The sequence below is a fragment of the Podarcis melisellensis genome (assembly GCF_964234715.1).
Source record: "Podarcis melisellensis genome assembly, chromosome: 17".
In the NCBI taxonomy this organism is placed as follows: domain Eukaryota; kingdom Metazoa; phylum Chordata; class Lepidosauria; order Squamata; family Lacertidae; genus Podarcis; species Podarcis melisellensis.
In genome coordinates this window covers 14,605,402-14,629,312 of record NC_138534.1, presented here as the reverse complement: position 1 = coordinate 14,629,312, position 23,911 = coordinate 14,605,402, and the positions used below count along the sequence as shown (strand labels likewise).

The 23,911-nt window shown below is 42.5% G+C and overlaps 1 protein-coding gene across 6 annotated transcripts in view; it reads right to left on the bottom strand.

Moving 5' to 3' along the window:
- SLC24A2 (solute carrier family 24 member 2) overlaps window positions 1-23,911 on the bottom strand; it is an 84,891-nt gene that overhangs the window by 36,058 nt on the left and 24,922 nt on the right. The gene's annotated exons all lie outside the window — the stretch shown is intronic.

The following is a 23,911-nucleotide window of genomic DNA, read 5'->3' as shown; positions in this document are numbered from 1 at the left end:
ACTCTAGACATTTATTCTAGACACATATGCATCTGAATCATTCGTCTATGTAAATAAATATGTAAATAAAGCACCTCAGAGTAATCCTGCTGTAAGAAGAATGGCTTGAAGAAATAAGGATGATTGCCTTGACATTTTGAAACAGAGACTACATACCTACTATACCTGTAATTGATATTTAGGACCAATGAGGACTTCCCTTAAAATGTAAAGCTCTTCAGAGAAGTAATGGTTTGGACAGTGGAAAGCAGTCCCATATCCCAATCCCCAACAACCTGGAGGCTTCCCATGGATGTTATTTACAAATTTATTTAAGTGCACATAACTGTATCTACACAATTAATTCCATGTCCCCTCACATCTAGCTTGGCCTTTACAGGACAATTATAATAAATAAATAATGGGACGCGAGTGGTGCTGTGGGTTAAACCACAGAGCCTAGGACTTGCCGATCAGAAGGTCGGCGGTTCGAATCCCTGCGACGGGGTGAGCTCCTGTTGCTCGGTCCCTGCTCCTGCCAACCTAGCAGTTTGAAAGCCCGTCCGGCGGGAAGGAAAATGGCATTTCCGTGTGCTGCTCTGGTTTGCCGGAAGCGGCTTAGTCATGCTGGCCACATGACCCGGAAGCTGTACGCCGGCTCCCTCGGCCAATAAAGTGAGATGAGCGCCGCAACCCCAGAGTTGGCCACGACTGGACCTAATGGTCAGGGGTCCCTTTACCTTTTATAATAAATGATAATAGATAGAAAAAGTTCCTCTTTAACCAGGCCTTTGCCTGATTGACATCTAATGCATGTTGGGTGCACAGAGGAGGAGGAGGAAACCGGGCAGCAATTTCTGGTTTGCCTCTGGTGGCAAAATGTCCATGGCTGGCCCTGCTCCAGAGATGCCCGAACTGTTCAAAGATAGTTTAATAAGCACATTCCTGGTATTTCAAGCCACAAGCTATTAGGGAAGCCAGCCACAACCCAATTTGTAAGTTTTAGTGATGCAAAACATTGCAGAGTATGCAGTACACTGAACATACTATGCAATAATACACATGATATAAAGTAGGAGAACCCACAATTTATAAAACAGAATTTCCATCTCAGGCCAATAGATACGGCTCGTTTGTAGTTGACCTCAGAAGGAGAACCACTGGCAGAAGATAAAAAGCAAGCTGAACTTTCCTATATTCACTTTGATCCAGTTTTTTTGAAGTATGAACTCTGATATTTAGGGAATTGTTGGAATGTGGGCTAAAAAGAAATCAATTATGGGAGGTTCCACAGTTCAGCAGTAGAGGGCACAACAGAGTTCCAACTTCAATCTGCAGAAACTCTAGATCAGGCCTGGCCAAACTTGGCCCTCCAACTGTTTTGGGACTACAATTCCCATCATCCCTGACCCCTGGTCCTGTTAGCTAGGGATGATGGGAGTTGTAGTCCCAAAACTGCTAGAGGGCCATGCCTGCTCTAGATGAAGAGTTGAGATGTCTAGATAGCAGGACTAAGGTCTCCAACCTAAGGAAGACTTTGCTTAAAGCCCCATAGAAGCTACATGTAAATTGTGGTAGACGATGTGGTAGACTAGATGAGAAAACTTCCCCTTCCTCTTTTTTTAACTTATTACGCCAAGGAAAAGTCAACTGGGGTCAAAATGGAAAAGGGTTCTTCTGTTGTAGAAGCACAGGTAATTTTCTTCACAAGCTTATCTGCAGATACAATTTACCATCCTGCCGAATAGCTACTGTAAGTGGTACTTTTGTTCTACAGCTTCCTGAGCTTCAACCCACTACCCAACTATTGTTGTTGTTGTTTAGTCGTTTAGTCGTGTCCGACTCTTCGTGACCCCATGGACCAGAGCATGCCAGGCACTCCTGTCTTCCACTGCCTCCCGCAGTTTGGTCAAACTCATGTTGGTAGCTTAGAGAACACTGTCCAACCATCTCGTCCTCTGTCGTCCCCTTCTCACTGTGTCCTCCATCTTTCCTAACACCAGGGTCTTTTCCAGGGAGTCTTCTCTTCTCATGAGGTGGCCAATGTCTTGGAGCCTCAGCTTCACGATCTGTCCTTCCAGTGAGCACTCAGGCCTGATTTTCTTCAGAATGGATAGGTTTGATTTTCTTGCAGTCCATAGGACTCTCAAGAGTCTCCTCCAGCACCATAATTCAAAAGCATCAATTCTTCAGCGATCAGCCTTCTTTATGGTTCAGCTTTCACTTCCATACATCACTACTGGGAAATTATATCTATATCTATATCTATATCTATATCTATATCTATATCTATATCTATCTGCCCTGGAAGCAGATTTCTCCTAATTTCTCCAAAAGGAGTAAAGGGAAGGAGACAGAGGACAATAACGGAAAAGACCAAGGTATGAGTGCCTTCCACTTTCTCTGGGCTTCCTCCTTTCAGCTAGCCTTTCCTGCCCCATCGCAACTCTCCTCACCAGTCAGCCCATTCCATTCCATTCCTTGCTCTGTTTGCATTTCCAAGTGATTCAGCACTTCAGGGCTGCTGATCCTGCTCAATCCCCAATGGATTGTTTCGGGTTCCACCCCACCCCCCAAGATTCCTTGTACTTCTGCAAATCTCTGGGTTCACCCAAACCTCACAGTACCTGCTCTCTTGTGTGTGGATGGAGTTGTTTTGTCTTACGTAAGGATCATCTCCCACCCCCTGAAATCTGAAAATGGGGGAAGCCAATGGAATCTGCCCAAGATGTCCCTGTTCCTCTCAGCCATGCCATTTTCCCTGATGTTCAATTCCTGGTTTTCCATTTTTCCTTCCAGGCAGCATTCTGTGCCCACTGAGTCCTCAATGAGCTGTTTGGGGGGGGGGAGGTGTTCCTAAAGATTTCTTTTTTTGCATTACTGCAAATCTTGGGGTTCTTCTGAGCCTCCTAACACCTTCCTCTTATGTGCAGGTGGTGCCATTTTGACTACAAGATGATTGACACCTGTGCTCAGTGAAGGAGGAGTGATTTTCTCTGTACGTAATACTTTTCAGACCCATACAGTATTTGGATTTGGTACGAGATGGCAGCGGCAAACAGAGCTGTGCTATTAATCATCATCATCATCATCATCATCAGAGACCAAGAGTGGGACGTCTGTTAGTGCAATGGGGCTTTCTGCACTCTTCTTCCCACCACAGAGCGGGATGTCTGTTAGTGCAAAGGGGGACAGTTCTACCTGGCAAGCTGAAAATCTTGTGCTAGCAGAACTATTGCCATAGTGCTATGATTCCCTCCAAAACACACACACATTTCTTTTCAAAAAAGAGTTATTGGCACAGTATTCCAAAGTATTTCCAGAGTGGGAAACAACAGCAAAGCATAAAATCATTAAATATAAGTTGTGTGTATGTGTAGGATTGTAGCTGCAGGGTCTCTCGTGTTCCTAAGCAGATTTACTGAGAATCAGTGGGACAAATAGCTCCAAGTAAACAGATTTGGGACTGAGATGTTGGATGTGTAAGAATTGCCCCCAAACAGAGGCGAGACAATCAGTATAGAAGTCAAACAAATTATGCAGCAAGGGTGCAACCTGACTTGTTGAACACGATCTTTAGTACTGTCTAACACAGTACTAACTCATATTACATCCTTGTGACGATTATTCAGAAAGACAGCATTGCCGCTACCATGAGAATGCACTATATGGGCAACTCGCTTGCCAGTTAATCAGAACAAAACAGCACAAAACCTGAACAGCAAGTTCTTCATTACAGATAAAGCGTTCAGCACCTACTGGGGACTGAAGCATTGTCTCTTCTAATTATTCCTGGCACTTTACCTGTATGACTGTGATCTTCCAAACACAAAAAGAAAACGGTCTCCTAACCTTCATCTCTGGTATCAAGCTATTCTAAGTTGACTGGCACATGGTGACCTGACCTGTTGTGGAGGGCAAACGTCTCTCTCTCCCTGCCTCATACAGGATGGAATGATGCAACAACATGGTACAAAGCTTACTGCCTATTCTGACTAGCTGAACAAATATATGGACACATTTTTATTTGGTTTCTCCCCAAAAACTTTACCACCCCACCACACACATATTAGAGAGCCTCCATATTATAACGCTGCCAACATAATGATGATGAAGATCAGTTCATATAATGCACCCGTACTAGGATGAGATGGCAACTATGTTCAACCTTGAGTATGGATACAGATAGGTAGCCGTGTTGGTCTGCCATAGTCAAAACAAAAAAAATTCCTTCCAGTAGCACCTTAAAGACCAACTAAGTTAGTTCTTGGTATGAGCTTTCGTGTGCATGCACACTTCTTCAGAACTAACTTAGTTGGTCTTTAAGGTGCTACTGGAAGGAATTTTTTTTGTTTTGACTTGAGTATGGACTCTTTTAATTCTAGCCAACATTGTTTTAAGTGGCTGGTTGCTTGTCCCAGATGGTACCCCACCTCAGGTCTTTGAGGTCTCCCACCCAGATCTGATTCCCACACTTCTCTGAATCACGATTTGGGCAAAGCTGTTCTTACAAGATGGAATATGATTTCGTGCAATTTTGCAAACCTTCTAAGCAAAGTTTCTCCTAAGTTGACTAAAAATATAGAGGAGGTTTACTTGTCTGAACAAGTGTTTGGTAGACCAGGACTAAAGTCTCTAAGAGCAAATATATTATAAGCTCAAAAGGGCTTGTGGGAGTAACAATCCTTAAACCTTATTATAACCTATTAAGGTAGCCAAATAAAGCACATTGCATTTTGGTATGAGTCCAAAAAACCTAGTTAGCATCACACTTCATTCTTTGTTCAGCCCAGGCTGGGATGAAATCACTCCTACCATTCAAAATATGACAAAATTAAGAGCTGAAGCCACTAAATAATAATAAAAATGGCTGTGATCCATCCATCTCTCTCTCTCTCTCTCTCTCTCCACACACACACATATTTTAAAAACCCAACAACAATAGAAGTCCTCATTTTCTTTATAAAATAAAATAAAAATGTCCTGCTAGTTTTTACAGCATTACTATCTTGTCATGCTGTGTGATTCTTCCACTGGAAAAGTTGTTGAGATGCCCTTTTCAAAGAATTGCTATGAATAAATGATTCCCCACAAGTACCACTCCAAATAAAATATTTGCTGTCATTTTAAGTATACTTGCTTGAAATCATTGAGAGAATCAAATATGCTTGTGTACACCATGCACCCAAAATTACATAAAGAAGGCTGATCGCCGAAGAATTGATGCTTTTGAATTATGGTGCTGGAGGAGACTCTTGAGAGTCCCATGGCCTGCAAGAAGATCAAACCTATCCATTCTGAAGGAAATCAGCCCTGAGTGCTCACTGGAAGGACAGATCCTGAAGCTGAGACTCCAAGACTTTGGCCACCTCGTGAGAAGAGAAGACTCCCTGGAAAAGACTATGATGTTGGGAAAGATGGAGGGCACAAAGAGAAGGGGACGACAGAGGACAAGATGGTGGGAAAGTGTTCTCGAAGCTACCAGCATGAGTTTGACCAAACTGCGGAAGGCAGTAAAAGACAGGAGTGCCTAGCGTGCTCTGGTCCAGGGGGTCACAAAGAGTTGGACACGACTAAACGACTAAACAACAACAACAAAGCTGACGTATCTAAGAAAATTATATTGTTACAGGTTTTGGGTACCAGAGTCTGTGGGTGCAAAGTAACCCACAATTTCTGAAACTGGCAGAAGTTGGACCTAATGGTCAGGGGTACCTTTACCTTTACAACCTCAAGTTGAAAGCTCATACAGTACCAATAACTAACTTAGTTTGTCTCTAAGGTGCTATTGGAAGGATTTTAAAAAATTATTTTATTGTATTTTATTTTCCTTAGTTTTCTTTATTGTATTTTATTTTCTTTAGTTTGATTTGAAAGAGGTAGCAATAATGCAACCAGAGAACACCTAGTTCCTACTGCTGGTTACATAAAACTCACAGTTTTAGCAAATTTATTCTCTTCTTCCAAGCCTGGCAAATGCATTTTAATTGTATCCAATGGTGAAGATAATAACTGCATCACCACTGAATGAAACAACAACGTTTTGTCATATTTTTTTGCAGCTAGAAGCAAACAGAGAAGGTCTGTTTCCATGACAAAACATAACACGAGCAGGGAAATACCTACAACGCTCACTCAAGTTACAAAGAGAGCCTAGGAACAAAAATGGCAGCTTTCTGAAAAGGTCAGCTTTAATGTCAAATGAAGTTCATTTAGTGGAAAATGCATATGATTTAGAGCTTTCTGAAGAGTGTGGTTTTTTTTTAAAGAAAATCAGAAAAAGAAAAGCCAAGTTTTTTAAAATGTTAAGAATGATTCCACCATCCCCCCCAAAAAAGCAAGATGAAAAAGGATATATATATATATATCCCAGTGTCTTAAGTAACTTTTGAAATATATTCTGCCAGAACCTCTAAGAAAACCCTCTATCTCTGAAGTCAGGAAGCAGCTACCAAGAACACTTCTCCTCTGCAACCTAAGATGTCTGATAAACTCTAATGAGCATGAGTTTTCATATAACCTTGGAGCTTTTCACCTGCTATTTATTTGCCTTGCATTAGTTTGGATATGCTTATGATTTAAAAGGAATTTGAATCCTTGCTTCACATTCCACCAAAATCTGGAAGCATCTGAAAGACCATGGGAGAAATGAATCTCAAAGATGCTGGAAGAATAATGGTGACTTTATTTATGAAGAATGCCCACATTTTGGCCAGGAGGCCTTTATCAAGGGCTAATCAGATGACACAACATTGATGGCAGAAAGTGAGGAGGAATTAAAGAGCCTTTTAATTAGGGTGAAAGAGGAGAGCGCAAAATATGGTTTGAAGCTCAACATCAAAAAAACGAAGATCATGGCCACTGGTCCCATCACCTCCTGGCAAATAGAAGGGGAAGAAATGGAGGCAGTGAGAGATTTTACTTTCTTGGGCTCCATGATCACTGCAGATGGTGACAGCAGCCACAAAATTAAAAGACGCCTGCTTCTTGGGAGAAAAGCAATGACAAACCTAGACAGCATCTTAAAAAGCAGAGACATCACCTTGCCAACAAAGGTCCGTATAGTAAAAGCTATGGTTTTCCCAGTAGTGATGTATGTAAGTGAGAGCTGGACCATGAAGAAGGCTGATCGCCGAAGAATCGATGCTTTTGAATTATGGTGCTGGAGGAGACTCTTGAGAGTCCCATGGACTGCAAGAAGATCAAACCTATCGATTCTTAAGGAAATCAGCCCTGAGTGCTCACTGGAAGGACAGATCCTGAAGCTGAGGCTCCAATACTTTGGCCACCCCATGAGAAGAGAAGACTCCCTGGAAAAGACCCTAATGTTAGGAAAGATGGAGGGCAAAAGAAGAAGGGGACGACAGAGGACGAGATTGTTGGACAGTGTTCTCAAAGCTACCAGAATGAGTTTTACCAAACTGCGGGAGGCAGTGGAAGACAGGAGTGCCTGGCATCCTCTGGTCCATGGGGTCACGAAGAGTCGGACACGACTAAACGATTAAACAACAACAACACAGTCTAAAAAACAACAACCCCCATTAAAAATAACAATTATTCAGCAATGCACAATGTTTTGGGAAATTATATAATGTAAATCAATGAGTATGCTATTTAGGCTAAAAGAAGACAAAAAACAACAACAAAAACAAAAACCGCACTAGTTCATTCAAGCCTTGAGGGGCTGTTGCTTAATTTCAAAATCCACCGTCTAATTTCATGTCCATATTCCAAGAAATGACTCACACAATGTTTACCCTTTGGAATCATTCACTAAATCACTAACAATGCTATATACATCATTCAGTGTCCATGCAAAAAGAATCCATGTAGGTCAAACTACAAGGATGCTCAAAATAAGAATAGATGAGCATCTGGGTAACATTAGGAAGCAGGAGATTGGCACCCCTTTGGTGAGTCATTTCTTGGAATATGGATATGACATTAAAAACTTTCAGTTCTGGGCAGTGGAACAAGTTTATTCAGCAAATGAAAAAAAATCTACTTAATAAAGAACTACAATAAACTCACATTTATAAGTAATATGATTAGAACGTCCAAATCACTCTTGCCAAATGTACTTTATGGCTGGCTAAACCAGCTGTGTTGCACACACAGACACACACATAAAGATAAGTAGGATTTGGCATGAAATCAAACTAATCTCATACATCTGCCTTTCTCTTGATCTACAGCACATGTGGAACACAACTTTCCCTAGCACTGTGATGCATCATGTTCAGAGGAGACCTATGGCCAGCAGTTGCTATCCTGATCCAGAATGTCTCTACTCGAGACCTCACCTCATCTTTCACCTCTCTCTCCATTGCGCTATAGCTCTTGTCCTCTGCAAACTTTCCCAGCTTCAGAACTGGTTCTAAATATGCATTCTTTGGTTTAAAAAAAAACAAAAAAAGGAAAAGAGCGGAGATAAAAGATAGAAGAACCTGAATAAAAATACCCTCCCCCCATGTATATTTTATTGCTTCCTCAACGCCTCCCTTTCCATGGAGGCACAGGTCGCAGCTATAACAAAGGCGGCATTTTTTCATCTCCACCAAGCTAAGCAGTTTCCTCCTTACCTCTCTCGCCCTGACCCAGCCACTGTGATCCACGCAACGGTCACCTCCAGATTGGATTATTGTAACTCACTCTACGTGGGGCTGCCCTTGAGACTGACCCAGAAACTCCAGCGGGTGTCCTCGCCGCGGGATCACATTCACCCAGTGCTATACCAGCTGCACTGGCTCCCGGTGGAGTACAGGATCAGGTTTAATGTGCTGGTTTTATCCTTTAAAGCCCTATACAGCCTAGGACCCTCGTACCTATGGGACCGCCTCTCCTGGTATGTCCCATGGAGGACTTACGGTCTTCAAACCAAAACTTTGTGGAGATCCCGGGCCACAACCAGAGCCAAGGCTTTTTCGGCTGTGGCCCTGATCTGGTGGAACGTTCTGTCACAAGAGACTAGGGCCCTGCAGGACTTGATATCTTTCCGTAGGGCTTGCAAGACAGAGCTGTTCCACCAAGCCTTTGGCCAAGGCACAGGACGGCAAAGGACGAGATGGTTGGACAGTGTTCTCGAAGCTACCAACATGAGTTTGACCAAACTGCAGGAGGCAGTGGAAGACAGGAGTGCCTGGCATGCTCTGGTCCATGGGATCACAAAGAGTCGGACACGACTAAACGACTAAACAACAACATCAAAACTGATCTAGTGAAAATACATTTTGCAAAAATAGTTTGTCCTGGAGTCTTTAAGAGATTAACCGCTTTCTCATTTACCATTTATATGGTGGAATTCAACATAGGAACTAAGTAGGGTACGCATGCAGGGGGAAAGTCCATGCTTCCCCCCCCCACCGTGGGCCCCCTCCAGAGCAGATTTAGGGAGTGAAAGGAGGCATTGAAGGGAAATCCCATTGCAGCAACGGACCTCATTCCTCCCCTGCTACAACGTAGATGAATTCTGCTCATAGAGAAATCATAGAACATAGCTAATTTCAATAATAGTACAATACCTGCTACCTGCTGTGGAGTATAGGGCTTTTTGCTCAGGTGCTGAGGTCCAGGGTCCCATGCTAACAGCACTCATAAAATCTTCTATGTAATAAAGGGGTAGTTCAGCCTGAGACAAATATGCACCAGCCAAAATGCAACATCAAGGCTGCAAAATAAAATTATTAAGCTATCGGGTTGACCTTGGCTGTTCAAATAAGAGGCAGAGCATTTTACAATGCCCTTTGCATACTTCTCCAATATATCAAGTTAATGCTGGGACAGTATTTCTGTCTAGAGAAATTTAGATCTAGACAGCACACACATCCATTTTTGTGTGTGTGACATTTGTACTCTTTAGAGGACAGAACATTCTTGTCCCATTTCAAAGGGATTTGTGGAGTCAGTCAGGGGCAGTATTTAGAAAATATCTACCCAAGTGTTTAAATTAATAAACATCCTTGACTGAGAGAAGACATCTCCTACTACTGTCCAGGGAGGTTTTAAAAACATGTGCTTACATGTGGTTAAGTCCTGCCAGCATCTAAGAACTACACATTCATGTGAAAGCATGTTTTATTACCAGAGATGATCTTATCTGGAACCAACATTATTAAGTGACATCTCTGGAACTCACCTAAATAGAGTAGTACACCAATAGTGTATTTCACAAACCCTTTTTTTACATTATCACCCACTCTACAATAGATAGAAGACATGAAACATATCTGGAAACACTTCTTTTACAACACATTGCCTCCCCTCTGACCTCCCAGGAACCCCATACCAGAGATATGCTGCAGTAAAGACATGTGAATTCTGTCCCTCCCCAATTATTGGGCAAACAACTAATATCTTATTTCCTCACCATCAAAAACATGATTCCTTATCTTGTTCTCAGCTGAGAAGGATTATAATGGGCACAGAAGAATCTCCACGGAGAAAGATCAGGAGAGTTTGCACATGAACATGCTTGTGTAGAACACATGCACACCATAGCTGAGACATCTAGACTTACAGAGCGATAGTTTAATTGTGCCTGGCTGCAGCTAGCAGCAGAGACTACCACTGGTGACTGGCAGTGGCCACCGGGACCACATAACACCAGTTCTGAGAGATCTGCACTGGCTCCCAGTATGTTTCCGAGCACAATTCCAAGTGTTGGTGCTGACCTTGAAAGCCTCAGCCCAGTATACCTGAAGGAGCGTCTCCACCCCCACCATTCAGCCCGGACACCGGGGTCCATCTCCAAGGGCCTTCTGGCGGTTCCCTCATTGCGAGAAGTGAGGTTATAGGGAACCAGGCAGAGGCCCTTCTCGGTAGTAGCGCCCGCTCCGTGGAATGCCCTCCCATCAGATGTCAAGGAAATAAGCAGCTATCTTATCTTTAAGACATCTGAAGGCAGCCCTGTTTCGGGAACTTTTTAATATTTAATGATGTGTTGTTTTTAACAATTATTATTATTATTATTATTATTATTATTATTATCCTACGGCATGCCACTGTCCTCCCCTCTGCTTGTTTCTACTCATCTTCTTTGGAGGGTTGAGCAGCTCTGTGGTCCAGATTTGGGGGGTGGGCGCAGGAGGGAAAATCTTCCTGCACTACACTGGATACTACTCTTCAGTGCTGCTAATGCAGTGGTTTAACTTCACCCCTAGAGATGCACCCCTCTCGAAATAGACAGATGCCAACAACACAAGTGATGCCTAGATCATGCCTGCGTTGTGTGAAAATATGCCAGGACCGTGAAATCTGATGATGATGATGATGATGATAATAATAATAATAATAATAATAATAATAATAGTAATAATAAATTTTATTTATACCCCGCCCTCCCCAGCCAGAGCCAGGCTCAGAGCGGCTAACACCAATAAAATCACAATAAAAACATAATAGGGGAGAGAAACAAACCAATTTCAAATATAGGTTAAAATGCAATTTAAAATGCAGCCTCATTTTAAAGTAGCTGATAAATCATAAGGGGAGGGAAATATAAGGGTTAGACTGAGTCTAAACCAAAGGCCAGGCAGAACAGCTCTGTCTTGCAGGCCCTGCGGAAAGATGTCAAGTCCCGCAGGGTCCTAGTCTCTTGTGACAGAGCGTTCCATCACATCGGGGCCAGTACTGAAAAGGCCCTGGCCCTAGTTGAGACCAATCTAACCTCCTTGAGGCTTGGGACCTCCAAAGTGTTGTTATTTGTAGACCTGAAGGAGTCATCGTGCTTTTGCAGGATTCAACAAAGAGAAGCGGCTATTGTTTTAAAAAGCTTAACTAGTTTTGGGGAGGACACGTCTAATCTTGAGATTCCTGGCAGAGCTGTTGTCTAAGGATTTCTTTCTGAGAAACTGGAAATCGTTTGAAATCTCTTCCTGCCTTTGACAGAGAATGCCTTTCATTGTGCAGATAAGGAAGAGTCACAATATCGATTGAGACCTATTTTTAGAAAGGGAGGGAGCAGGCGCACCTTGTTTCTGCAAAGAACTGAGATGGGTGAAGGTATATAGTCTCTATGGATGTTGGTGCCGTCAAAATAGTGTTTTTTTAAATAAATGTTCAGCCATTAACTGTTTATTGATATTAAATATTCAAGAATTAAATAAAAAAGCCACCCTCTCATTTTCCTTGCTCCTTCCTTTTTCTTGTGGCATCCTCTGTCTCTAACCAATCCTAACACTGATTATAAACCGGTACTTTAGTGCAAAGAAACAATCCAATGTATGGAGAACACACAGGAGAGAATAAATCTACTGCAATTCTATAGAACAGAGTATATAGACTCTCTACCAAAAAGGAAACTGTAAACCAGAAACTGTAATTTAGGAGGGGATCTTAGTATTTGAGTATTGCATAAATGAAGTATTTCTAGTATCATCAGAAAACTACTATATTATCCATCATCTATCTATCATCTATCTCTATCTATCTATCTATCTATCTATCTATCTATCTATCTATCTATCTATCATCTATCTATCATCTATCTATCATCATCTATCTATCATCTATCCTGGTTTCACAGTGAAATCCTATGCATATTTATTCAAAAGTCTATTCTATAAAGCACACATCAGGAAAGAGTTCATAAAATTGTAAGCTATAATCTTACACGTCTGCTCAGAAGCAAGTTCCATGGAATTAAATGGTGCTTATTCTAAGGTGAATGTGCACAGGGTCCCAGGCTTAAACAGTTCAAGTTCATAATGTCGATTTACCCTAAAATATGTCAACATATAAGGGACGCGGGTGGCGCTGTGGGTTAAATCACCGAGCCTAGGACTTGCTGATCAGAAGGTCGGCGGCATTATAGTGATGTGATATTAAGATCAACAACTTAAGAGACTGAAGAGCTCACACCAGCCATGAACTTTTCTCAGTGTGGCACATTTCTGAGTCTCAGAACTCTTCCACCACCCATCAATGTATAACAGTGGTGGCATACCTCCAAGTCAGGCATCCCCAACCTCGGCCCTCCAGCTGTTTTAGGACTACAACTCCCATAATTCCTAGCTAACAGAACCAGTGGTCAGGGATGATGGAAACTGTAGTCCCAAAACACTGAAGGGCTGAGTTTGGGGGTGCCTGCACTAAGTTGTAAGGACAAGTCAATATTTCAATTCTGATTTTGATTGTTCATTCCAATTTCACAGAGGATAGCAAATGCCTTCAAGGGGCAATGCAATCTATGTTTAAGCCACTGCACTCCCCCATCTTGATTTAGAGCAGTACATTATCTGTACCATGCCACGCTATCATGTCAATGATAACTGACCCTCATACAAAGAACAATATAGTTATAAAATCACACAGAAAGATTCAACAGAACTTAATTGCTTCTTTTCCAGCCAACTATATACGTAAGACAATCACATGACTCCATTTTAGACTTGCCAGCTTTTGTGGCTCGCAGACTATGCCCTCTGATGGAACATACAACTGTTGGATGCTTGTTCTTTTTCTTTCTTTCTCGTTACAAATTTTAATTGGAAGACCTTTCTGGCACAATGATAGATGATTGGTACAAAACAGTTCGAAAAATAGCCCTCCTTGAGAGAGATTAACAAATAACCTATGGTTGACACATGGACAATTCAAGAAAGACGGTTTTACCCCAATGTCATTGAATTTCCTGACATAATGCTAGCATTCCAGAAAACGAACAATCCCCATCATCAACATTTGGTTCAATCTGGTTTATCATTTTTTAACAACAACAACAACAGCTATTATCTCTACTTTGAACCCACCTCCCACATCAATATGCCAACACTTTATAATGTTTCATTGGTGACATAAGAGGAAAAATGACTATTATTCATACTTAATCTAAGCACAACCACAATGGTTCCTGATTGGGTATTTAGCTAGCATGCTAGTTCTGAAAATGGTAGCAGATGTTCACTGATTAACTTCCATTTTCCTTGAGATTCTGCAACTGCAAATGCCATTTAGGTCATGCCCACATTTCTTGTACTCGGTCTTTTATCACAATTTAGCACTGTGCTTTATCTGAAATTGTCCAATATTTCATATTTAGGCCTTTTGTGTAATAATGTGTTTTCTCGGTGTATTGCCTTATGCCAATCTAATTATGAGCATTATTCACAGATTCCTTTAAAAAGATCCTTTTGCACCAACAGTAAGCATCCATTTTCATAAATCAGCTTTCTTTACTCAGTTTCACTGGGTAATGTAAAAGGGTCCAACTTATCTTCACCTTAATTGTGGACGAAATGGTCATTTATTCAGCAGTGATCTGCACTTGTAGGAAATTACTGACTGCTCTATTTTATTTTATTTTATTTTATTTTGCAAGTGGAGCACCTAACATGAGTGCCACAGCTGTGTTTTTGATATATAAAATGGTATTGTGCATCAGTCCCAACTCTGCTGTTGTATGAATCTTGCTTCAGCAATGACTTCTGAGATAGCAAGGTGCTCTCCATGGTACTGAAGAAAATACCTTCCTTTTCAGTTTGGCTGGAACAACCTGTGTACTTCTGGCAAACATTTTTGATAGTACTGGAGACCCTCCCCCGCATTTTGAACACTTCTTTTTTATTGAATACCCTTCCCCATTTTTAAAATATCTGGGGACTGTGTCAAAAACGAGTGAAACTGTTCTATACAGAACAAATAACACGTATTGGGATAATTTGTGCTATTCCCCCCCTCAAGCCTAAATACAAATCACTTGCTCAACCTGTGCTAAGATGATCCTTGAAGATTATTTTGGAGCATATCTACTTAAGCCAGCAAAGAAAACGAAAGTACTTTCAGATCTGTAGATCCGTTGCCAGGGTTTCTAAGGTAAAATTTCATTTTATGGAAAGATTTCATTCAGAACACATACTGGGCTGCATAATTTTAGGTTTGCAAACCACAAGCAAAAAATTATTTTGTCAAGCCAAGCAAGATGGAATTTAAAAGCTTATACACACACACACACACACACACACACACACACACACATATATATATATACTTGTTGGTTTATCTCTTCTGCACTACAACATAAATCAATGTGCAAGTAATTTTAGCCTGAGCAATCCCTGGTCACAGAAATAATCCTGAAATGAGCCAAGTCTCCATAACCGGCATAAGGAATTTAACTAAGCATTTAGTCACTAGCAGTTACATAAGGAGTTCTGTGAACACCTGTTCTGCTCTCTGTCCTTGCCTGATGATTCTGGCACTTCGCTCCCATTGATTAGTTCCTTAGCCTGCAAGAAGACTCTTTAAAACAGGCATAGGCTAACTTGGCACTCCAGATGTTTTGGGACTACAACTCCCATCATCCCTGACCACTGGTCCTGTTAGCTAGGGATGATGGGAGTTGTAGTCCCAAAACATCTGGAGGGCGAGTTTGCCTATGCCTGCTTTAAAACCTTTGAGGATTTAAATAAAGGTTTCTATTGCATGTTCTTCAGGATAAAACCATAACCGGAGGAGGAAGATTTCATGCTACAGAAATTTCTGAAGCTATAGTATAAAAAGAAACTAAATGCACACATTTGTCAAAGTTAAACATGATGCATTCAGAATGCCAGGCAGCACTCTGGGCAGCTTAAGTGCTTCTACATATATCCATATTTGCTATACACCATCCATTATTAATGTCATATTTCCTATTAAAAGTGCACGCATGGCCTTAAAGCTGTCAAGGCTCCAGTCGGAAAGGGTATCCTAGCATTTCTGTGCTCTGGTGCCTGTTCTGCTTACTGAATGCTAGGTAAAGGGAACCCTGACAATTAGGTCCAGTCGTAGCCGACTCTGGGGTTGCGGCACTCATCTCGCTTTACTGGCCAAGGGAGACGGCATACAGCTTCTGGGTCATGTGGCCAGCATGACTAAGCCACTTCTGGCAAACCAGAGCAGTGCACAGAAATGCTGTTTACCTTCCCACCGGAGCGGTACCTATTTATCTACTTGCACTTTGATGTGCTTTCGAGCTAGGTTGGCAGGAGCAGGAACTGATCAATGGGAGCTCACCCCATCACGGGGATTTGAACCACCGACCTTCTGATCAGCAAGTTCCTAGGCTCTGTGGTTTAACCCACAGCGCCACCCGTGTCCCAGTACTGAATGCTTCAAGCATCAAATAAGCATGTTAACGTAAAACCACCAAACACATGAAGAATGGAATCCAATGCTGATGTTCCATTGCTGCCTTTCTTCCAGAAGATGCTTCCACAAGCATATGGGCATGTGTGTGCTCCCTTCCCTTTATACTAGCTTCCCTGCAACTCTGCAAACAGACTTTCAGGGAGTGGAGTAGGTTGCTGCAGGAAGGAGTAATTGGCAAAAAAAAATAAAAATGCTTCCCCTCCTCTTGTATTAGCAAAGGTGTCCAGTGGATCAAAAGCCATTGTGTGAAGAAAACATTTTCATTAAATAATAATAATAATAATAATAATAATAATAATAATAATAATAATAATAATAATAATAATAATATAAACTGCCCATCTGGCTGGGTTTCCCCAGCCCCTCTGGGTGGCTCCCAACAGAATATTAAAAAACACGATAAAACATCAAACATTAAAAGCTTCCCTAAACAGGGCTGCCTTCAGATGTCTTCTAAAAGTTGTATAGTTCTTTATCTCCTTGACATCTGATGGGAGGGCGTTCCACAGGGCGGGTGCCACTACCGGTGAAGGCCCTCTGCCTGGTTCCCTGTAACCTCACTTCTCGCAGGGAGGGAACCACCAGAAGGCCCTCGGAGCTGGATCTCAGTGTCCAGGCAGAATGATGGAGGTGGAGACACTCCACCCCTCTGGGTTATTATTCTTTTAAATACTAGTTTACATAAATAGGATTGACTTGCAATCTTTTCACAACTTACAACTTCATTTTTTAAATGAGTAAACACTCCCAACAGCTTGCTGACAAACCGAAAAAACCTCTGGACCAACTCTTAGAACATTAAAAACTTGCTTACAGAATCATGGAAATGTAGAGCAGGAAGGTATCACAAGTGTTATCAAGTGCAGGAATCTTTGCCCCCATCATTTTGTGTGTTTTGGTTGGTTCTAATGAAGTATTTATTAGATACAACAAAGGTCTGTATAGTTCAAGCTATGGTTTTCCCAGTAGTGATGTATGGAAGTGAGAGCTGGACCATAAAGAAGGCTGATCGCCGAAGAATTGATGCTTTTGAATTATGGTGCTGGAGGAGACTCTTGAGAGTCCCATGGATTGCAAGAAGATCAAACTGATCCATTCTTAAGGAAATCAGCTCTGGACAGTGTTCTCGAAGCTACCAGCATGAGTTTGACCAAACTGCGGGAGGCGGTAGAAGACAGAAGTGCCTGGCGTGCTCTGGTCCATGGGGTCACGAAGAGTCGGACACGACTAAACGACTCAACAACAACAATAAAGTATTGCCTGATCACAGCATAGACATCCAATTATTATTTTTATGACTTCCTTTGGGTTTTTGTATAACTTGGAAAAATGTCAATTTAGCCATTCCAGAATAGAATCCTAGACCTGGAGAAAGATGATTCCTAATACCTAGAGAGAAGATGTTACCCTTTGAAGGGTTTATTGACTTTTTATCTAATCACAGCCTAAGATTAATCTCTGGTTTTGCTAATATAAAAACAGCCATGTTACTCTTTACTTCTGTTCCCTGCACAGTAAAGAAACTGTGCAGACTGGAGGCAGATCTGGGTAACTGCTGTATTCTATATTTTCAAGAATAGGAAAACCACCATTTTGTATTTCCTTATCCCAGCAATCCAAGGTGTAATCTGAAACCTACATAACACCTAGCAGACACTAATCCAATCAAGTATACTGCATCTTCCTGCACACCATCTTAAGACCTTGACTGAAAATTCTTCTGAGCTTTAAAAAACAATTAAAAAAAAACCTCCCACCGATCATATGGATTTTTTTTTTTTTGCATGCTGAAATTGTTTTAATACTAATTTCAATATAGCATTTGATAATTGTATCTTCTTGAGTGAGCTGCCCAGAACCCTGTTTTTGGGTGGCCAATATAAATACCATAGTAATTAGCATTTTCCTGTCCCTTGGGGGCTCTGCACAGATTGTGTGCTGGGGTGAGGGGTCAAGGCAGGTCCTTTACAGCACTGAACATGATTCTTCGCCCCCCATCCTTGTTGGCTTTTAAATGCCAGGAAAAGACTGCACTCTTTTTCTGAATTTGAAGGTATTTATAATAATAATAATAATAATAATAATAATAATAATAATAATAATAATAAATTTTATTAATATCCTGCCCTCCCCAGCCGAAGCTGGGCTCAGGGCGGCTAACAACAATCAAAATAATCCAACATTCTAAAAACATTCATTATAAAATTAATTAAAATCAAATTAAAATCAAATTGATGGCAACCATTAAGCAAAATTCTGTGCAGGTTACCTTCCTTTTTGCTTGTTTTTGTTTGTTTGTTTGTTTGCTTTTGCTTACTGCTGATTAATTTAACCAACCAGCTAACTATTCATTATTATTATTTGCATATCATGTTCTTACCAATGTTTTCATCTTTATTTCAGATGTTTTGGTTGTGAGACGCCTTTCAAAAGGAAGGATAAAACAAAACAAAATCATCTGCATAAACAGCAGCCTGGGAACAAGATTGCCAACTAAATTTCAGAAAACTGCTGCTCTGCTTTGGAAACTAAGCCTTTGAGTTTGCCAGTTTCTAAAACCGGGTTAATTTTGGGCAGTGCTGGGAGAAACCAATGTTGTGATTTAGCTTTTTGATTGCTGATGACTTCTTAAGCTGGATTGCAGCGTTAACCACTGGCTTCTTTAAATAACGAAATCTGCTGTGAGACTGCATAGCTGTGCTTCCTTAATACCTGCTATGCATTAGGCAGAGAAGCTTTTGCTACCTAGCCACTGTTGCCAGCAATAGGAGGACTTAAGGCTCCAGGTTAGAAAGGTCAATCCTGTATTAGTAACATTGGCATTTCCATGATCACTATTTTCAGTGCCGCATGGAAATAATATTATTGGGCTCGCTGCAAAGTAAACAGATGTGAGGCACAACACAGACCTCCCTCCCACCGACTCTGTAAGTTATCTGTCTATAGCAGCTGCACTAGATCTGTGGCCCAAGTTAGGCAAGGCACTTTCGTAAAATTAGCAAATTGTGTGGACAGCTGAATGGGACCTTTGCTTCCAATGCAAGCAGCAGATGTGGGGCCCTGATCTGGACTGCAGTCCAATGCACTCTTACTATAGCCATGGGCTATAGCATGTCAACGAAAAGGTGGGCAGCGCTTCACTGTCAACAAGAATCAGCTGGAAGATCCACTGTTCTCCAGCTAACAAAGAGGTTCCAAAACGGCTTACCTGCCTTATGCAACAAGCACAAAAAAAGCCTTCCAGATCCCATCGTTATGCAAAGATTCATGCTTTCTATTTTACATTCTATCTTGTCTTTTTATGCAGTGCAGAAGAACTTTTGCTATTCTCAATTGGCTTCTATAATTGAGTTTTGTTAAAAGCAATTATTGGGGTGAAAGTGAGAGACTGATAAGGGACTAAGACCAAGACGGCTGTAATTCTGAACAACCTGCAGGTGTTCTGCACTGTAATCTAAATGGAAAAGATTCATTTATTCATTTTAGGTATTCAGTATGGGCCTCGTTAAAAGCCAAATTACCAATTCATCCCACAAACCTCTAACAAAATACAGACATTCGGTTTTCCTTGTCAGTGTGCTCCAAAATGTTACACAGATGTTTAATTATTTGCATCTAACTTAAAAGTAATTAGTATTCTAATTAAATCTTTTTTCATTTCCTTCCTTCTTAGCATAAAATGAGAATTTCTCAAGCAAAATGGCTGCTCTGAATGGCTATTATAAATTATTGTCCTTCTGTAGCACCTCTTCTTATTCCGTTATAACATTTCATATTAGAAATTAAAACATAAAATGCCCTATGGGGAAACTCTATGAAACCTCCTTGTAGCTTTGCTTCTATCTCAAAGGTTTTAGGTTGCATTTTCACCTGCCAAGGTAGCAGGCAGGTAACTGAATGTTGTCTATCTCTAAAAAAAGATTGTAAGTCACGGGAGAACCATTTGAATGCTTCCAAGAAACACAACTATCAAAATTACATGCTGAAAAATATTTGCGTTTGAGAGCATAGAACTACTTATACAGTGTTGTCTACTACAAGGAAAAATATGGCTTGTAAGGGTAACCAACACTGTGCCCTCCAGATGTTGTAATCAACACTTCCAATCACTCCTGACCACTGGCCATGCTTGCTGGGGGCTGATGGAGCTGTAGACCAAAACATCTGGAGGGTACCACATTGGCTCCATCTCTATTAGCTAATGGTTGATGTGCAAGCTATTGGTTTAACTCAAATTAACAGCATAGGTGGCACTTAACTAAGTGCTACTTAGAGTAAATCAGTTGCAATTGATGGACATGACAAAGTTTTGTTGTTGTTGTTGAGTCGTTGAGTTGTTGAGTCTTCATGACCCCATGGACCAGATCACGCCAGGCACTCCTGTCTTCCACTGCCTCCCGCAGTTTGGTCAAACTCATGCTAGTAGCTTTGAGAACACTGTCCAACCATCTCATCCTCTATCGTCCCCTTCTCCTTGTGCCCTCCATCTTTCCCAACATCAGGGTCTTTTCCAAGGAGTCTTCTCTTCTCATGAGGTGGCCAAAGTATTGGAGCCTCAGCTTCAGGATCTGTCCTTCCAATGAGCACTCAGGGCTGATTTCCTTCAGAATGGAGAGGCTTGCTCTTCTTGCAGTCCATGGGACTCTCAAGAGTCTCCTCCAGCACCAGAATTCAAAAGCATAAGTTAGGTCCATTAATCTGAAAAGTGTACCCAGAGCAAAATTTAATTGGATACCATCCAATGTTTTGGAGAAAAAACGCTAGCTCCTTGTTCCATTGCAGCCAATGGACCCCCTCTGTGACAGTTTGCTATTGGCTTGGATGTCACCTTCAGAAACCAAGCAGTACCAATGTAATCAGCCTGTATAATATCAAATTTGTCACATCCGTCTTTAGAATTTCTTTTGTTTGGTTTAATAATGTATGTGCAATCTGCCTAGGGGCAGAAGCCTGCATTGCTGCCCACACAAGTGGCACAGGGGGAAGAAGACACACAAAGAGGATAAGGTCTTTCTTTCCTTCATGTCCCATTGCATGCTTCTAGTGTCCTATTCAGGCTTCCTTAGAAAGGCCCTCCTCCATGACCACCCCTGGAAGCTGAAGGCGAGAAGTTGTGGCTGTGGTGGTGCCAGATGTCAGGAGTGCATGCAGGAGCCAGGCCCTGTGACCAGTAGGGCTTCGCAGGACTGAGGCCTTCCTAAGTTTGTTCTGGAGAGGCAAGGCATGGCCGCACAGGTGAGGCTGCTTGGTAACTCACAGCACGTGGTGGCAAGAGCCGGGAAGGGATATAAGTTTAGCATTTCCCTTTGGCTCTTTGCCACAGCAACACGCTTCCTGCCTTGCTGCATTTGGCTTCTTGCTTCCTGATCCTTGGACCTCGGCTTCTTGACTCCTTGCTTCTTGACCCTTGGACCCTTGACTTCGTGACTCCCTGCTTCCTGACCCTCGGACCCCTAGCTTCTGGACTCTCATTCCTGCTCCCACCCCGCCATCTTGCCCCCGGTCACGATGTCCTCAGCCGGGACCTCGATCGCCCATAGACCGGACCGTGACACCAGGAATACCAGACGATGCTGGGTTCCACTCATCAGAAGTGGTGTGCAGGCTGTAGCCAGTCACACCACATCATTGCCAGGGCCTGACCCCTCTTTTATGTTCCTGCTGTAAAGGAAGAGTCAGACCCGGCAGTGGTGGAGAATATTCCCGCGCTGCCCAGGGCGGGTGCATTCCCGAGGGGCACGGAGGGTGCCCTCCCAGGCGCAGGATAGCCGCACGTGCACCCGCCAATCCCGCTTCCTTCCTCTCCCCTTCCTGATCGCCTGCCTCCCATCCTCTCCCCTGCCTGACTGCCTCCTCCAGCCAGGAGCACAGGGCAACGGCGCACTGCCAATCATCAGGGGAAGGGGGGAGCTGCTGGGTTGCACCCCCAGCTAGAGGAGGCAGGCAGGCAAGGGAGAGGACGGGAAGGAGGCAGGCGAGTGGGAAGGGGAGAGGAAAGAACCGGCAAGGCGGCGCAGCAGCTCCCCCCTTCCCCCGAAGGGAGTCCTAGTCGTGGGTGGCACACACAATGTCACCCCCGCTCAGGGATGCACATGGGGACTCCATGTGTTCCGGCCAAGTTATGCAGGATTCTGTTTTGCTACCACACTAACCTACCCCCTGGGGCATTTGTCCCCTCTTCACCACCACCCCAAATCTGAGCTTATGTGCAATTGTACTTTTTTAAAAGTCCTAATATAAAAATGTATTGTTAATATGAATACTACTTGTCAATCCAGGGGGAGAAAGGACAAGCGCTCCAGCTACACAAGCTGCAATTACAGCCGATTGCAGATATCTATCTCCTTTGAGGGAGGGGGAACCATCGTGCTCCTGTGAGTAGATAAGCAACGGGCGAAGCCATCTTATAAAAGGTGATTATCTCAACGAGTTTTCTAGTCTAATTTAAAGAATATGTGTTAAGAGAAGAAATAAATTGCACGAAGACAGATGGAGAGGTTATTTTAGGAAAGGACTTGTAATGGGGATGGCATATTGGTGCATGAAAAATAGGAAGACTGTAGCTTCTGCCATCCCTTCTCACCCAATCACTGATCTCCCGAGTCTACCTGTGTAGTCATATGGTTGGTTGAGTTTCAATGAAACCTCCTTTTCACTGTCATTTTCATAGCCAATCCTAGATCACCTTGTTCCATCTCTGCCTCTTGGATGCATATCAATGGTGGCTTTGCAGGAGAACTGCTATTTATTTGCACACTCAGCCTCTGTACTCTGCATGTACAGCCTTCTCCTTATCAATCCATGCTAGCAGAATGAAACACAGCTATGGTAGTCCAGGGGGAGAACACACACATTTTATCAGTATCCATTTCCTTAGCTTCCTCTTAACCCAGTTCAGTGCAATGGTTACACCAAGGGCAAAGGAACCTACACCCTCCAGATGCTCCTTATTCAGCCATGCCCTATGGATGCGGCTCAGGGACATGGGTGGTGCTGTGGTCTAAACCACTGAGCCTCTTGGGCTTGCCGATCAGAAGGTTGGCGGTTCAAATCCCCGTGACGGAGTGAGCTCCCATTGCTCTGTCCCAGCTCCTGCCAACCTAGCGGTTCGAAAGCACACCAGTGCAGGTAGATAAATAGGTACCGCTGTGGTGGGAAGGTAAACGGCGTTTCCATGCACTCTGGTTTCCATCACAGTGTCCCATTGCACCAGAAGCGGTTTAGTCTTGCTGGCCACATGACCCAGAAATTCCGGATCTCTCGGCCTGAAAGTGAGATGAGTGCCGCAACCCCATAGTCGCCTTTGACTGGACTTAACTGTCCAGGGGTCCTTTACCTTTACCTTTATCTATGAATGTGGTTTACTTTCCAGCCGCCAGATGCTGCTTCAAACCAAACTGCAGGTGGACTTTTTTAGCATCATGTTTCTACTTCTATTCAGCTCCTGTTTTATGTGATCAGAAGGACAGACGTAGCACAACAAGTAAAAAAAATCAATTCTATCTGAAGCATTTTACTGTTCTAAGGTACCTAGGCACCAACACGAGCCATCAGAACCTGGGAATTCAGTTTTGATTGGAAATAAACATCTAAAGTAGCTTAACTTTAAGGTGCTTCAAGCCTACTGAAAAATTCATATCATAGGCTTGAATTAGTAACACTGTTTTCTGCATAGTGGCGTCTTTCTGAGCTGCTGCCTACATTTATAAAACATAGGGGACAGCTTCATCTGCAGCATCTGAAATATTTATTGTGAGGCAGAAGCCTAAAAAAGGCAGAAATGTATAATCCACTGATAAGAAAC